General features: G+C 43.8%; 1 protein-coding gene across 5 annotated transcripts in view; it reads left to right on the top strand.

Annotated features, from left to right (window-relative positions):
• The window catches only part of mGluR (metabotropic Glutamate Receptor), a 271,206-nt gene that overhangs the window by 164,331 nt on the left and 89,909 nt on the right, over window positions 1-16,966 (top strand). Inside the window, exon 1 of one of the 5 annotated variants that reach the window (XM_086979509.1) lies at window positions 13,753-14,430. The exons of the other annotated variants lie outside the window; for them this stretch is intronic. The gene's annotated coding sequence lies outside the window, so the exon portion shown is untranslated. Of the gene's footprint in view, window positions 1-13,752; window positions 14,431-16,966 lie in introns of those variants that run through there. 5 annotated transcript variants of the gene reach the window in all.

The following is a 16,966-nucleotide window of genomic DNA, read 5'->3' as shown; positions in this document are numbered from 1 at the left end:
CTCCTTATGGCCACGTACACCTACTAGTTTTGCCTTTAGCTGTGTCACAGGGACAGTGGCAAATTTAGCTTATAACATTAGCCATTAGAAGCTGCTAGGGGACATGCCGGGACCACACAGCTTCCAGCATACGCTCACCACCCAAATGACATTAGACTATCTGCTAAGAAAAAAAGATCTGAACCGGAAGCCTGTTAAAGGGTAATGGAGGCAATGCGGCGAGTAATATGAATGTCCCAAAGAGTGGAAAAAATCTTGGTAAATCTGCCTCGTTTTTTTTTTAGGTTAAAAGCCACTTTTTCGGGGTATAATAATATTTACTATGATTACAAAATTAAAAAATCTATCTTGTTATAGGTGTAGTTGCCGTCGAAGGTAATACTGAGATCGCAAATAAAATTCTCCCGCTTTTGTTAAGCCAATAAGTAATGACCAAGCCTTAAAACGGTATACAAGGAGTTTATCAAGGTCTAATTTCCTGCTACTTTTTTTAATGTTAGCAACAAACAAAAAAATATCCTGCAAGTTTTTATTGAACTGGCCTAGCGTAACAAGGCAGCCGAGCTGCGTTGCGTAAGATGTAGTAATATTACTGCAGAAGGACGTCATGATGACCTCTTTTTTAGCTCATAACTACATATCAAGTTCCTATATATTAACCGTCATTTAGACGCCAACATGCAGCAAGCAAGTTAACTTACTAGTTGAAAATTCAGTTCTTCCACACTTACAAAGAGTTCTACAGCCGTTCTCCGGCTGAAAGATCTCTCATTTGTAATGGAAACTCTGCGTCTACGCCTGATCTACCTACGAAAGGCTGTTCTTCCAGGCTTGTTTTCCAGGAGGCACGAAATCTCATTTACAGCGCGGCATAACATAGGTAGAATCTGTATTAGCTTTAATATCGGCAAAGCATGCCAAACAGCCGGTAATTTCTTGTATCTCTATGTAAAGCATCACTGATCTTCAAACATTAAGTGAGCTGTTTCAGCAAAGGCATAGGTCACTACTGTTAAAAGTTTGCAACTCTAATAAGAACATTATTACGTTTCTAGGTAGGAGGAGCTTTATAGCCTTATCGTCCTGAAATACTATTAGTACAATAGTTGTGCCTTCTACTTCGCAGTCTTCTTGACATATTCTGCCACTCAATTATGATTGCGTATATTTTTGTTCTACATGCAAGAAAGGGTCTGTGTAACTAGCTCATTGCGTCCTCTATTGGCCAGGACACTACCTGCGCTACTCCTTTTGGCCTGCCTGTGTTTGTTCGATCTATCGCCCACAAAAGGAGGGACGCGACGATGTCGCGTTCGCTTTCCAATGATAAACACACACCTAAGCTACATCTCACCGCCTTAAACTACTAGATTTCTACCTGATTCCTTTACATAATCCAAACGTAGAATCCAAACGTATAGGGTAATCAAAAAATTGTGCCGAAGTTGGTTTTTGAACAAGTGAACGGAATGTCTGTATGAGCTTTGCATGCTTCGATTTTTGTGAGATTTCTGTTGACCGAACATGCATAAAAACAGCGCCAGTAAATCTACAATTAGTTTTGACAACAGGTTTTCTTTAAATTTTCTTCAACCTCTATGTTCCATGTTTAATGTTCGGTGTCGCCGTTAGGCATTTTATTCGACAGGTGGCTTCCAGCAAGAAACGAGCTGTCTGTGTATGCCTGAGTTGGAACCCAGCAAGGACGATACGTTACCCAGAAAGCTATCGCGGGGACTAATCTTCTTCAATTTAAAAGACAAAATAACCGCAAGGGGCTGACTGTGAATGGGCAATAATATTCGTAGCCGGTCGGAACAGTTGTTGCAGCGTTAGTGGTATAGTACGCCTTCTTTTGTCGATCTTGCTGTCTGTCTCCTTTGCCTTTTTAGTGGTCTATGTTATCTAGATCCTACGGAAACAAGCCGCAGTAGAAACGCTTTGCTATCGTTTGCTCTGCATATCGTAAGGATGAAGCATAGCGCGTGGAATGCTTGAGGTATATTTGTTTGACGGGTGGCTTCCCCGTCTTTACGGCATCTGATGTGCAGCTTGTCAAATTCGAGCTGTACACTATACCAAATGCAACTAAAGTCTCTTAACCTGCTTCCTATCCGTATTTTCTGGCAACTGTTGGAAGTAGCTCCGCAACGAGTTTGGCGGACGTTTTCGGGAATCAATCACCGTATGCCGTTTTCCTCCGCCTCTCCCTCTCTCTCTCTATTGCTACCTCTTGCCATTTGTGAGGTTCGACAAACGCCTTCTCCAAAAATGTTTCCTTCCTTCACGTGATAAGTGGCAGTCGTACGCACTTACATCAGCAACTGAGCGGATCAGAGCACTGGCTCACCGTTCGGTATAACGGTATTTGCGTGAATTTCCATCTATAAATCCTAGATCGCGTCTACTGCCTCTACTGTTCCCTGTATGCTCGGCGACGGCGACGACCCCGTCTGGTACAGCATTGCAAGGGAAATGGAACTTTGCTGCCTTTAAGGCAGGTAAACGTAGTAGAAAGCAACGAGACATAGGGTACTGCCTGCTTGTATCCTTCCCTGTCTGCGGACGAAAGCGTCGGGCGCTCATTGCCTCGGCTTTAAATGCAGCTGTATAAGGGCGTCCGACCTATGGGGTTGTCAGCTTGCTACAGTGCTACGAGACAGGTAGTCAATTCACTAGGCGACTGCAGTAGCCAGTTTGCGCCGGATGGCAGCAGGATAAAAATAGGGGACACTTCTCATGGGCTCTCTATCAAATTGCTTGCCCCACGAGCTCCATAACCTTCAGGAAAGGGTTTCGGTTTCCCAAGCCTTCTTCACCAACCCGCACAGATTCTAAGCGTACTAGAGAGAACCGGATACTTCACTTTCAATCTGATTTGTTTTGCTGTTATTCTTATTGCAGTCATTCTAGTGTTTAGAGTCATTGGTCTCAGGTGACGCTGCGCTATATTTCTCTATGGAGCACACTGCTATAGGTAAACTGGACGCAGGCAAAAGCAGGTTAGAACCTGCAAGAGCCGGAATACTACATAAAGAAACGATGAGTACAGAAATGTTAGCAGGGGCGCAAGATGGACCACATGCGGGACGATTATGAGTTTGATACCAGACAATTTCCGATATGGGCCATACCAACATCGACAACATCCGCTCCGCCTTAGCCGTAGCTTCTTTACCGAACTTTGCCGATTGATAAAGCTTTGTTTCACGTATTGTTGCGTTACGCCGAGGGCCACGTTAGCCGAGAGCAAACCGTAGCAGCACTAAGAAGCAGCCTATTGCCCTACAGCGCCTTAGCTGTTATGTATTACTACCACAGAATGTTGCAAACATGCGGTCGATTTTTGTTTTATCCTAGTCCTCAACCCACTGACCCCAATTTTTTAAGCGACTAACTCGAAAACTTTGTGACAGTAACTAGTATTTCTATTACTTATATTGCATATTGCTGGGTAACTGAGCTTTACTTTCCCCAAACCAGCCTTCGAACCGTTCGAAAGCCATGGAAAAACCAATCAAGCTCTTCGACTCAGTTGAAAACGGTTGGTCCCGCAGCCGACTGATTTCTTCTTCACTGCTTTTGCTTTTCTTTCGGCGCATTTCTCACCTGCTGAGTCAGCCTTCTTACGGCTACCGCCCGTGAAGGCGTCGGCACCCAAGCGCTGGAGTGTGCGTTCTATACTTCCAGGACTCGGCTCAACTTGCCAGACGGATCAAAACGGGCGAGAGAGCCGCCGCAGTAAACGCTTCGCCAGTTGGTCTTCTGATTCGCGCTGATTTGGTGTTCTCCGCTGATTCGGGGCCACCCAAACCCGCGATGTGATACTAAACCTCGTTCAAGGGACGAAAAGCTCGCTGTTCTGAAGTCCCAGACGTTCCGTTAAGCTGACCCAATGAATGTTAAAACAGGGGCAACTTAGACCCGCAGACCAACACGACCACTGACGTTTTCTGTACTGGCTGCATGCGAGAAAGTCACAGCACACATCAGTGATGGCCGTCGAACTGCGCGACCTTATCCTAACCTGAGCTAACCCGGCCACTGGCAGGCGATTGCAGACACTATTGCTCGTTGTTAAGCTGGATCCAAAAAGTCGTACTAGTTTTTACATCTTTTATTTTGGTAACTATATATTTCGACGCGTAACTTTCGTTGACTTACGTGGGAATGAAGATAGTATTAACATAGTTCGTCTTCAACGATTGTAGATTTGCGTTAAGATAACCCATTGGGATCTGTTACATCAGCGTAGATAAGTTGTGAAAATTACGACTACACCGAATGTGATAATTTACATAAAAATGTGCTGCGCTTTTCTATATAATTCTCTAAACTAATCGCCTCAGCGATTAATTATAATCTGACAACAAATGATAAGTTCCGTTCACATCCGTTTCATGGTTGATTTACTGACGAATTATTAAATACATGGTAATTGTGTAGGATAGATGAGTACGCAAATTGTATACAAGCTATCTCAGCTCCACCGTTCATAACAAGCAAACTAACGTATATAGCAAGTAAATGCCCCTTGGGCAATTTATGTTCTGTTTCAGTCAATGCTAACTTTTCTCATTGTTTATGCTGTTTACTCAGAGGCGATAGCCGGTAATACAAGACAATTTACTTCATTTCATTTTGCCTACATATACAAATGAGCTATATAGCAGATACCTGTCTATAAAAAAGGGGCGTAAAACGTAAGTGGATCCCAGAATGTTTGCTACCAGAAATGATGTTTTTCTCTAATGCTCAAACTTGTGGGGGCTTTAAAAAATGAATACCCCTGCCAACAATGAAATATTTGTAGACTATTCAAATGGAATGATTTGCAACGATGTCGTCGAATACTGTAGCATTCTTAGTTGTATTCATACATGCGTGAACGAATCGCTTCTTCTTCTTTACCCTTCTTATATAAAGAGGAGCAACGGTCGGGGGACAGGCAGACGTCGCCGCGTTTTACGGTACTCCGAAGCGGAGCATTATAAGACAAGGGAATCATGTTAAATTTGTCGACTGTTGTTCCTATCATTTCCCGTTCTATGAAGGCATCGCTGTGTCTCGAATGATGCCGTCGGAAATTGTTGACATTGAAATCTTATTCCCCGACTCGTTCTTTGCCCGTCCGGGTCCCTCTTTCCATCACTTGTTCCTTACTTCAATATCTGTCAAACAGAGGAAAGGAAATTTTGTTTAATTTCGAAATTACGCTCCTTGAACACTGAGTCTATGCGCGATGCCCTGCACGCCGTCTCGTTGTCGTTTTCTCAGACAACAACGTTGCATGCCTTAACCAAGTGGCAAAGTAGCAAGGCAATCTCGCACAGAGGCCACAACATGTACATTTTGTACAAAAGAACAGAAGGACGGTGGGGCTACTCCAAGAATACCTCAGTTGTTGTTGTTGCCTGCCGGAGCATTTTTCCTCACTCTTCTTTGAGAACTGATCATCTCTCGTGGCAGAATTTTATTTTTGCGTTTAGCACACGACAGTGTCTTAACGATGTCCGACTAGTTGCGTTGGTGCCTCTCTATCCATCCAATGTCACAAAGCTGCCAGTTTCCTCTTCTACTATACATATTTGTACATATATATGTTAACCGTACTTGATGTGTTCGGTGTTTGCATACGATCTAACATATAAGATAAGCAGACACAATTTACACGTACGGAGTACACACACAGCTAGCCGTGGTCCTATTTGGGATCGGAGAGTCAAGCAAAAGTCAGTGCTTTCAAAAGGGCCGACCAGTCATTCGAACACAGTCGGGAGCCGATGGCAGACGGATAACCCTATTTAACGCCAAAGAGACGCTGGAGGTGCCAGTATGTATAAAACGAAATCGCTTCTGATTGTACAGGACTAAATGAACGGAGGAGTTACGTGGAAGGAGGGCTTTCTCCAGCTAGCAGAATATTCCTTTCTCCCACGCCAGCATCCGATCTTGCTGGTTCGGCTCCTCTTCTTTCCAGCTTTCTTTTGATCCATCATCTTGATCTCGTACAATCCCCCGTTCTCAAAAGCGATACCGGTCACTCTTTTCGGCGACTCCTCTCTTACGTTCTGAACCTCTCTCTGCCTCAGTTTCGAAAGCAGTCATGAGAGTCCTCTATCTTAGATGTCTTTAGATCGTCCTGATTCGGGATTTGGGGACTTCGCCGAGAAGTAGACGGGGTACGATAGAAGACGAGCCTCCTGCTCTCCCTTCTTCTTCATCCCCAACGAATGGCACAACCAGGATGAAAGCAAGAGCGACGCCCACAACGACCCACGCGTAAATAAGCAGCTCTGAAAGTATCTAAACCTAGCTAGCGTCTTGTCGCGATGCCGCTAACAATAGGCGAGTAAGCTTTCTTCCTGCTAAACTGTCTCCACCAGCTCTCTGTGCAACTTGTTACTGCTACAAGCCACCCACAGCACGATAGGGACGACTAGGGCGAAAAGCAGTCACAGCCCGAAATCAATTTTTACACACACATCCTGTATATGTCTGTATACGCATTGTGTATAGAGCAGTACAGCGACGTCTATTCACCGACCGAGCCACCAAATCCTGTCGGTGGCAAAGAGACGCTGATCGTTTCAGCTATGAATGGCGGTAGAGTAGCTACCTAACTCAGTCTCTACCTCATAAGTACAGCCGACGACGGCCGCGGCAATGATATAAAGTGTCGAGTAGTAGTACTGTCGCAAGTACAGCTCTTTTGAGGGAAGATTCAACGAATGGGAAAAGGAGAACCCGTCCAGACACATACCCACACATACACAAAAGCACGCACTCACGTATATATAAAAGTAGGAAGTATCTTTGAAAATATACTTCTGGTTATCTGCAATCAAACGAGGCTCGGAGGCTATGAACTAGTTATCAGTAGCGGACGGTGCAATAAGGAAACGACCTAATCAAGGGGTCCAGATGAAGTTAGCGTTCATGCCTGTAGCTCTACATATTTTCTTCCGTCTGCTTGGGTTGTAATCGCGGCTGTAGTATTAAATGTTTCAGCTCAATAAAGCGATCGGTACAATATGTTTACCTAGTTGAAACAGGAGACAAAATCTTGATAGTAATAATACATCGATTACAATCGTCTCATGCTCTAGTCGTCATTTTCGAAGGTTCCCACAAACGCGCATGGAACCTACATAGCAGCCTTATCACAGATACCTATCTACACATGCAGTTATACAGACGCAGGGTCTTCAGCATTCTAAAAGCAAGGCCCGAAAAGGAAAACGAACATCCGCAGCAGGCCTTTGGACATTTTCCGGGAAGCCTTTGTCATATGCATTCCATGTGGGACTGCACATCGGAAACGCTGTAAATGTCCTAAACTTGTCAAGAAATTAAAAATCATTCTATAGAAATCGCGCAATATGCACAATACTTGAGATAAGTTTTTACCTGACTTGGCTGAAAATGGCAGAAAGTTAGAGGTGCTGATTTTTCAAGCGACCGTTCGTTGGTGCCTTTGAAAATACGGCGTCAGTTGTCGTCGTAATGCATGATGACGTCGTAAAAGTAAGCCAAAACTTCGACGTGATGCGGAGAGTATCAGTGACATATGTAAGCTGGATTGCCGGTGTTGCCTGCCTTAGTATTGTTAGTGTACCTTTCATAGGAAAGTGATCAAACGTTATACTATAATATTGACGATGATGGTTTGAAAAACACTGACTCTCGTAGGCTTACCGTTTCACACGGACGAGCCGAAAAAATTCCCTGGGGGATAATTGCAATTGTCGATCAATTGCCCCCACCGCTATGTTTAGTTTTCTTGAGGTTTAACTGATCCATTTCGTTCACTACTTCAGCCTATTTAGAGAGTAACTCACAAAGATTTCAACTAGATGCCACTATAAGTATAAGAGGAGGAAAGCAGGGCATTTGTTGAGGCTACGGCGTACTTACTTCCTCAACCTGTAATAGAACAAGATAGTCGTTCATATTTATAGGACGTGTCGCACCCCAATCTATGGCGGCGGCTACTTTTGACTACTAAGCTGACATCCTAACAACGGTCAAAATGAATATCTAGAGCTTGTTTTTCCACCGTAACTTCTATCACCCTATTATGCAAGCATTCATTATACACAAACGCATATCATTTTATATCCAAGCTCTTGATTCGAAAGATTAGGTCGCACTTCCCTTGTTCGGCGGCACTGAGTTCGCAAGCGACAACGGACCACATCATGAATGCCAATTGAGTGCAGCTCGCCATACCCAGTACCGACGACTCTGAAATTGTTGAAAAAGGCTGCCCTGTGTCGTCGATCTCCTACGCAAAGTAGGACCAATGCATGTTGGCAGGAATGTTAATTAAAGGTTCATGCACAATCAGTCACGCTAGTCGGCCAGTAGCAACAATAGTGGTAGCGGGAGGCCGTCTAGACTATTGATGTCCTTATCTACAGGGTTGCATTGGACCCAACCCACACCTCGTACCTACAGCCGACCCCTTCCCCCCAACCGGCTATACATAGCTTCTCGCCCGATCCTACCTGCTTACAAGGCAAAGGTTGGATGCGAATATCGAATCAACTCCACTATTGAGTGCCTTCAAGTGTAGGTTGTTTGCTCCGGTCGTGAAAGCAGACGCTGTACTTTTAAATGTGAACAAGATACACATGGCTGCTACGTGGTACAAGGTACCTAGTTTTTGAATAGCCGAATGAGCAGGACGTCCATGTCCACGATAAATCCTGTGGATGTCTTTGGTTTGTAAGAGAGCGAGAACGTCCGGGAGAGAAGAAAGCAATTTCGTCTACTACCCTTAAAGATGCATTACTGGAGGAGCGTCTGCGAGCGTGCGTGTGTGTCTTTAATTAATATGCTAATATAATTCAGGTTTCATTGAATTGACATTGCAGTGCAGCGAGTGCCGAAGACTAGGTAGAATATGGCCAATGCGGAACTGGATTTTCTAAAACCAGGTTTAAGTTTGATCATGACATTGTTATGGTCTCTATGGATAACACGAGGGTATGCTAACCAAAAGTGACGCGCCATTGCGTAATGCGATCTAGACCCTAATTCAGTCCTGGAAAAAAAGACGTGGGAAATCGTTTGAGATTCAAATGAAACGTCAAGAATGATACGGTTTATTATAGTGCTATTTAATCGTGAATAATGCAAACTCCGTATCAGTTTAGCATACGATCCTTGATACATAATGACTGTGGTGTTCCGGCATAGCAGTTGCAAGTCAAATGTATATTTCAACTCAAGCCAATAGAGGAAATTTATTTAACTTGACGTATACGATAGTAACGTATATGATACCATAAAATAGTGTGTAAAAACATTATTAGCCTTTCAGATTGGCAAGACCCATAATTACACAGCCCGATTGGAGTTCCGTTCCTATGACTAAGAATAAAGCGTGATGTCATAAAATGAGAACGTATCTTTCCGTTACGTATTTAGTACCCATGTCTCATCTATCAATCGTGCCACACCAAACGCTAACGCCAACAATTTGAATCAAATTCAGCTTTACAACATTTGCTCGAATTTCAAGAAATCTCGAATCTATCTTTTTTGAGACCCGGTCGCTAATACTGTGCAAAATCTGTCTTTCAATTAATTTGCCCCTTGACGAGGCCAGCAGCAGCAGCAGCAGCAACAGTGATGCCGCAACGGGATCACGCCGCACTGTTAGCAGCAGCAGTCGACATGTCGAGGTTCTCGGCTACCTTTAGGTCTAAAGGATTTTCAAGTCAAGGCCGAGTTGTTGTATGCCCTTGGCAAAGTGGGATTGAGGCGTGCCTTCTTTGTCCGTGGAACTGCGGAGCTTCGAGTGAGATCCTCCGAACTGTTTTATATGTTCGCAAGCTCCTTGCTCTTCTTCTACATCTCAAGTAGGAATCTCGCGCTAACATTCGCTCACCTACCCGTGGACCCTCGTCGTGGTTATGACGATGGTTATGCGGGCTATGGAAGCTTAAGCTAGGACGGTGTTTCTAGCAAAGTTGCTAGTAGAGGCTTGCGGTGAATGCCCCTCGGGGCTGGGACGGCGGTCTGTGCTAATCAAGTTCAACTCCTTGAAAAGCTCAGCGAAGTTCTTCGCTACTGCATGCGTGGTGACGGCGCAGGCTATGTCCAGTGTCCCGGTGTTGCTAATTAAATCACTGGGCGGCCAGAGAGTGCTTATCTCTACGGTCCAACATGTGGTGCAGTAAAGACTGCGCATCGCTCTTTGCCCTGTGCAGCTCAGCGTTTTGGCCGGCTTGTCAGCTTTGAAAGCTCTTCAAAAGTGAGCGACATCTTTTAATCATCGGCAAAAAGCGTTCCGATCTTACCGTTAAAAAGAGAAATCAAAGACGGAAACTGAAATGTAAGCTGTCACTTCTGCTTGATGACAATCTTAGAGAGCGCGGCATAAAGGTTATTGAGATTTAAATTTTGCATGAATACGCATACGTATGCCGTATTTACACATGGAAAGCGTAGGCGTCGTACGGCTTAAGAGTGGGCGAATTATAAATGGTCCGGTATTTCAATGGCGAATTTACCTTAAACCGAGCTTACCCCATTCAGTATGTCGTATCGTCCCTGCACTCACATAGTTGTACTGAGATAAGGGAAGGAGGAATGCCCAGTTATGCTTATTGGATGCTTGCATAGGAGCAAGAGGAAGAACGAACAACGGTGACCACAACAACAACAACAAAAGCGTCAATAAAACAACTGTTGTTGCTTGGGGCCTTTATGTACCACCGTCGTCACACAACTACATGTTGTGGGGACGTCCGATGTCGCAGGACGTAGTACTATAGCAGGATCTCATGTCGGTAGCAGTGTAGAACGAGCGACAACGTCTGGCGGTAAACGCCTCATGTGGGAACAGTCCCATGGAACCTTCCCAGTCCTTAGCCTATTCCTTAGACTTCCCTAACACCGCAGAGGTCGACGGGAATCTTCTACTAGCATCCAGGACATGATTGTTTAGGAAACGCTATACAGGGTTTTCTGTTTTCGAGTGGAAGGAAATGTGAGTGTATAGGATGGCCCTTGCAGCTGCCATCTAGTCGAATATAGTCACGGTGCGAAACTCACAGATAGGCAAGCTTTTAGCCTCAGTGGTCTTTAAATAATACGAGACAGTAGGTATTAACCAAACGTCGTGGATCATAGAAGTCTTAGCATCCTAGGAATTGGCTTAGCTAAAATTTACTCTTCACATGCTCAAAATAATCGAACAGGCAGCCGACTTGTTTGGTCATCGTCCATTTGTTTATTACATGATGTACCCGCTTTTACTAAACGAATAATCGTCTGCTAACGTGCTTAAATAGCGGCGCCGTTTAGTGACAAAGGCTTCTGCTGCGAAACAGTTAATAATTAAGGATGTTCAATATGAGACTATTATATGTAGAAGTTATGACAGTCAATATGTAATATGTCCATATAGGTAACAAAATTTATCGGGCTACAATGTTTTATTGGATTTTTTTTATACGAGCTCACTCGCTTAGCAGAGTGTCTTTACGAAACAACTCCGCTTTGAGTAGTCCCACTGCCAATAGCGGTCTCTCTTATGTTTTGAAGGATGTTACCATAACAATACATGCTTTTAGCGTCACTCCTCTTCCAGCCCTCCACTGGACCAACTTTGAATGCCGAACGTTGAAGGAGTCGTCTGCTCGCCCACAGCCGATTCTCATCTGTGGGGGGTCATTGTTCCGGCTGTTCAAAAGGAGTTATTGTTGAGAGGGTCCGCCATTGTGTCTACAGCGGCTTGAAGACCGGGGTGCCCGAAATCACTCGTTCTCGAATAACTATGCACCGTGACAGACGAACATTGTGCGGAATTCATACCACAATGGAGTAACTTACCATTTTGCAGTAAAACGATTTCGCCCTTGCATGAAAAATGTTTCATACATGCCCTGGTGATAATGTGAGAATAGAACATGTACGATCACGTAACGTACTAACTAGTCGACAACTACTCAATTCAATAGTCAGTAAATGGAATAAGTTAAAGTTATGCTATAACCTAACTAAATAATACAGGTAATTCTAAAAACGGTTAACGCCTATTCTTATTGGCCGCGCTTGGCGTAGGATCGTAAGTATCTGGCCATAAACTGGATATTTTCCAGAAAAGTAAAGGTATCTATATTATTGAGATTTGAATCATATTGTACCTGTTCGTCCATTAGCTCTCTACATACGTATTCATTAACATTGTTCGACGCGTTAGGATGACGCCATCAGGTCGTTCTAGCTCCCATATATTTGGGATTCGAGACCGTTTCAAGCCCTAGTTGAAGCAAACTATTTTCAACCAATACTACTAAACTAAATATGCAACACGTCAAGCAACGATTTCTTGACAGTTTGCTGATAGCAGCTTCCAGGCGAAAAATTGTGGTAATAAATTGTCTTTGTATTTTTTTTTTTTTTTTTACTCAAACTAAATCAAAATCATTATGGAAGTTTCTTAAAAATTGATTTTTTTCAATGCCCTTATTGGCAGTTGAAATCTGAATCAGTCGCTTTACCAGACATCACCAACTTATCGTCCACAGTCTGTCGGTCGCGATTCATTGCCTTCTTCGGCGCAGGTTTGGGCTTTGCCACAGATTACGGCGCATATGTTTTTATCTGCATAGTATTGTCGTATGTGATCAATTTTTTTTATCATTCGTTTTACCAAAAGCTCGATTTTGCCGCGTTTCTGTAATTTTTCGATGATGGAAATATAATCGAACAAATTTTATTTACGTGGCACCCAAGTCTCGAGCTTGTTTTCTGCAGCCAGCTTTTTTCAAATGATTCATTACTGTTTGGTTCCTCTATGATACCCCTCCCGTATAGGTCTTGCTCAACTTCCGCAGCAATTTGATCGGCTTCTTCCGCCGTAAGCCGGTCACTACGAGTCGAAATTTCCAGTCTGAACGTGATAGAGCTCTCTTCGGATCGTTTTATCCAAGTAAGGCATCTTGGTTATAGGGAACATTTTTACCATGGGTCTGAGCAGCATTTGTGTAACAAAGCGATTTTTTTATGCTAATTAACTTTATTTTCAAGGCACTCTATTTTAGGTTTGAGTAGAGGCCGTCCAACAATTTTAGCGTACCTTTTACCAAGGCTCGGCCTTTACGGCACCACAGGCGTGTAGCATGTTCTTGCGACGCACAATAACAGGCTCCAAAAATACCACAGACAGTCACTTGGTGTCAAAAAAGACCGCTTATGTTCCACTTATCATAGTTCGAGTCTACGCAGTTCCCTCTCTGTATAGCCGCATGCCCGCCGCTTGTGTTTGGCGACGATCGTCTTCGACGAAGCGCGCCAACTGCAGGCTTCACATAAAGCTCACAACCAGCGGTAACCACTGTTTCGACGCAACAAAAATACTTGTTCTATCCGCTAAAAGCAGCGTTCTAACAAAGTAATACGACAGATTCGATAAGGATACTATACTAAGATTCTTCTACATAACTGTCGGTGACGCATTCAAGTCAGATCTGTTTTGTCTAAGCCGATTTAGAGGAATCGTTCTCCAAAAGAGAGTTCATCAAATAGTTACGTTCGCGAGTCATCCCTCACGCTCAGTACTAAATGCCACACTAAATTCTTAGCTGCCTGTTGTTTGTTCATCGTTAACGCAACTATTGATACCGTATTATATAGTACGTCGTACTAGTTACCTGTCTCCGTTAAACGTTCGTACACTCTTTCGACGCCTACTTTCGCCTTGCCTTTCACTCTCGTCTATCGTCCTCCTTTAGCTGTTCTATCCATAGAGTTTGAAAGCGATGACCGGACCGGGTGTTGATGACAAAGGCTGCTATATGTAGTGTCGTTTGTGCATCATCTTTTCCGAATATGTCTAGGCAGCTACTGGAACAAGCGGCGGAGTACAGTGGGCACGACTTTTTCGAAATTATTCTAGCTGAAAGCCTGCCGGTTTATCAGCATTTGTTAGCCTGTCAGCTTACGGCCATTCGAAGGTCGACAAGATCAAGCACGCACTCTCGACATGCTAACAAACGCAGAGTTACTTTTCGCACGTTTAAATAAGCAGTATTAAAACATTATGAACATGAAGGAAATCGCCTTATCACAAAAGAATGATGTTGTCGACCACAAAGGAATAACGGTCACGTACAAATTTTACTTTTTCTCAATTTTCGAATAGAGATGGCAAAGAAAATTAGGCAGATCAAGCGACCCGCTTGTGATATAGTTGCTAAAGCTAGGCCAATATGCGGCAAATAAGCTCAACGAGGTCGAGTTGCGCAAGAATCTCTAGCAGTCGTCTAACTGTCTATGATCAGACGGCAAGTAAGTGTCGGAGATGTGTTCTTAAAGGAGTGATAGGCCTTGTGCCGGGAACAACGCTCGCGACGTCGGAGTTGCTGATAGCGCCTGAGGGAGTGAGGGTATCTTCTGCGAGCTCACCAAAGGGTATGCTACATTTCTAACACACAAAAGACAGTCGTAGCAACAAACTCGAGGTACTTCAGATCTGTGATGGCCTGGGCTAAAGTTCGCGGAGAATGAAGTGGGTTAGCCGGATTCCCCCCCTCTAAAGTTGGTATCTGAGCCTGGTCACTTCGAGACTCAACCAATACGAGAAGCTATTATAAACTATTTTGGTGGTTTGCACGGAAAAAATCAGTGGAATCGGGCCAGCTACGGTGAAACGGTGTTAGGCCGGACGAAAAGATTCATGGGTGCTCATTTAGTCGTACACGCTGCTGGAGATAGCGACTCGAGGAAGACGATTTTTGGATACAAAAATCGCAGCTTGGATGTCAGCCAAGATTGGCAGGCCATTTGTGATACTCACAGACAAATACGTACCTATCCTAACACATAGAGCGGGCACCTATCGGTAAATACGGACTGGGAGCACCTACGTACAAGACTTTTGTCGTATAGGAAAGGGCGGAAAAAGGCAAGAGGGATAAACAAGGAGACCGTTATGTCGTTACAACAAGAGTGTGTTCCGTAGAGATACCTGGTGGTAATAGAATTAGATAATGGAACGCCGTCAAAAGATGAGACAAGTAGACAGGTCCGTAAATCTCGTTTCGACTTACGGAAGAGTCAAACGCACATTCACCAGCGTGACTACTTCATTAATTACGATGGAATACAGGTACAAACTAGTTGCCGCCGAACAAAGATTTTAGAAGCGTTACCGCCAGTGAGGACCAACTTGTGCCGAAAAAAGGAAAGATTCCATAACGACTTCGCGTACACACCGTCGCGACAAGATATTGGTTTGTTTTCTGTTTTGAAGAAAAATCGCAGATGTGCGAAATTTGGTCATCTACTTCTACGGAAACTCGGCGAAAACAGTCCAATACGGCAGAAAATTTACCTCTTCCGTTCGAAATCAACTGCAACGTATCCAGCACGTGCAGGTGCATTCCCGATGATGTGGACGAAGAAATAGCTCTCTCTTTCATGTTGTACGTCTGGTTTCGTCGTACAACCATCGTAACCTAAACCACAACCTACAGTGTTGACTGATATCAATCGGCGCCCAGACCCGAAATGGTTCTACGTTTACTTCAAACCATTTCGTGCTACGATGGACTAATAGAGCTGCCTGTTAACAATTTTGCGGGAACGGAGGCTTTCGACCTTCCCCTTGATTTTGTATTGTCTTTAATTGGCAATTGGCATTGCGAACGAATCGTAACTGGTTATTACGTTCAGGAGATTCCCAGATGTATTAAACTCGGATACAACAGTGTCTGACAAAACAAAGAATGAATGAAGTTCCCTCTGCATGCCAACTTTTCGTCACAATCGAACCAAAAAGATTTCTCAAATACTTATTCAGAGCTCTTGAATACGTTGGATTTTTTGAAAGTTTTCCTTTTACGGCGCTTCACAAATGAAGTATGATCATCGACTGACAACGTAAAGGGTCAGCGCGTGTCGTGTAGGGAAGTGTCACATTAAGTGTAACCGCCATTGTTTGTTGTATAGACAGGGGAAAGTGTTTTAGCTCTTTCAGCTATAACAAGGCAGACGTCGGCCTTAGACTGTAGCCAGGCCGTATTTTACAACCATACGGTCAATAACGCTAACGGTCAAACAAGTATCGTATTTTCGCTTTATAATGACCTGTGGCAATTCGTACTGGTTTTCTCAGGCGACAGCTCATACAAACGTATCTGACTGACATTCGTCAGCGATATTGTGAGACTAGAGATACCTACGAAGAACTGAAAAGGCTGTTCGCTCATGTAGGAGTTTTCACAAGATCAGATATTCTGCTATGCTACCTAAACAGTGTGTACTACTTTGTTCGCATGATAATATGAAAGGTACAAGAATATATCGACTCCTGATTCAAAGCTAGTAGAACATGTGTAGAAATCCAATCCATGTAAAAAGCCGGCACAATAAATTATAAACGTATATTTTTATGGCATCGGGTGACCCTCGCTGGCCCTCTCACATCCTCATAGAGCCATTAATTTCTCTTTAATTAAAAAAATCTTTACTCAGCCTATGGCTTACCTCATAGCTTACCGTTCCGAGAGTGACAATTAACTACAATCGTGCAGCATCGTCACGTCATCACACGACACAGGACAGGTAACTGCCACCTCTGTGTTTCAAAATTTACATCGGAAATCGCCGTTAGGCGGCCCATCATAAGGCTGCCTTTAGGCACGAAACGAACTATCTTTATATGTCACGGAGTCGAACCTAGCGCGCAAATATGTTACTCACTAAGCTGAACCGGGGAATCACTGCCGTATCAAAACAGTCAGGACAACAGACGAAAGTTACCCGTTCTTAGTAGCTTTTAAATGTTCTGCGCGAAAACAACAAGCGAAGTAGAATCTTTTTAGAGAAGCGCTCTGGATTTAAGGTCTCGTTAAGAGAAGTAGCCACGCTGCCTGGCCTTTATGCGCTATTCTCTGCTATAGAAACTGCCTAAAATTTCTTACCCTCAGCAACTAACGCAGTACCA

Source organism: Varroa destructor, unplaced genomic scaffold (genome assembly GCF_002443255.2).
Source record: "Varroa destructor unplaced genomic scaffold, Vdes_3.0 BEIS01000002.1, whole genome shotgun sequence".
Taxonomy (NCBI): domain Eukaryota; kingdom Metazoa; phylum Arthropoda; class Arachnida; order Mesostigmata; family Varroidae; genus Varroa; species Varroa destructor.
Note: the sequence above shows the minus strand (reverse complement) of the source record. Positions and strands in the feature narration are given on the sequence as shown.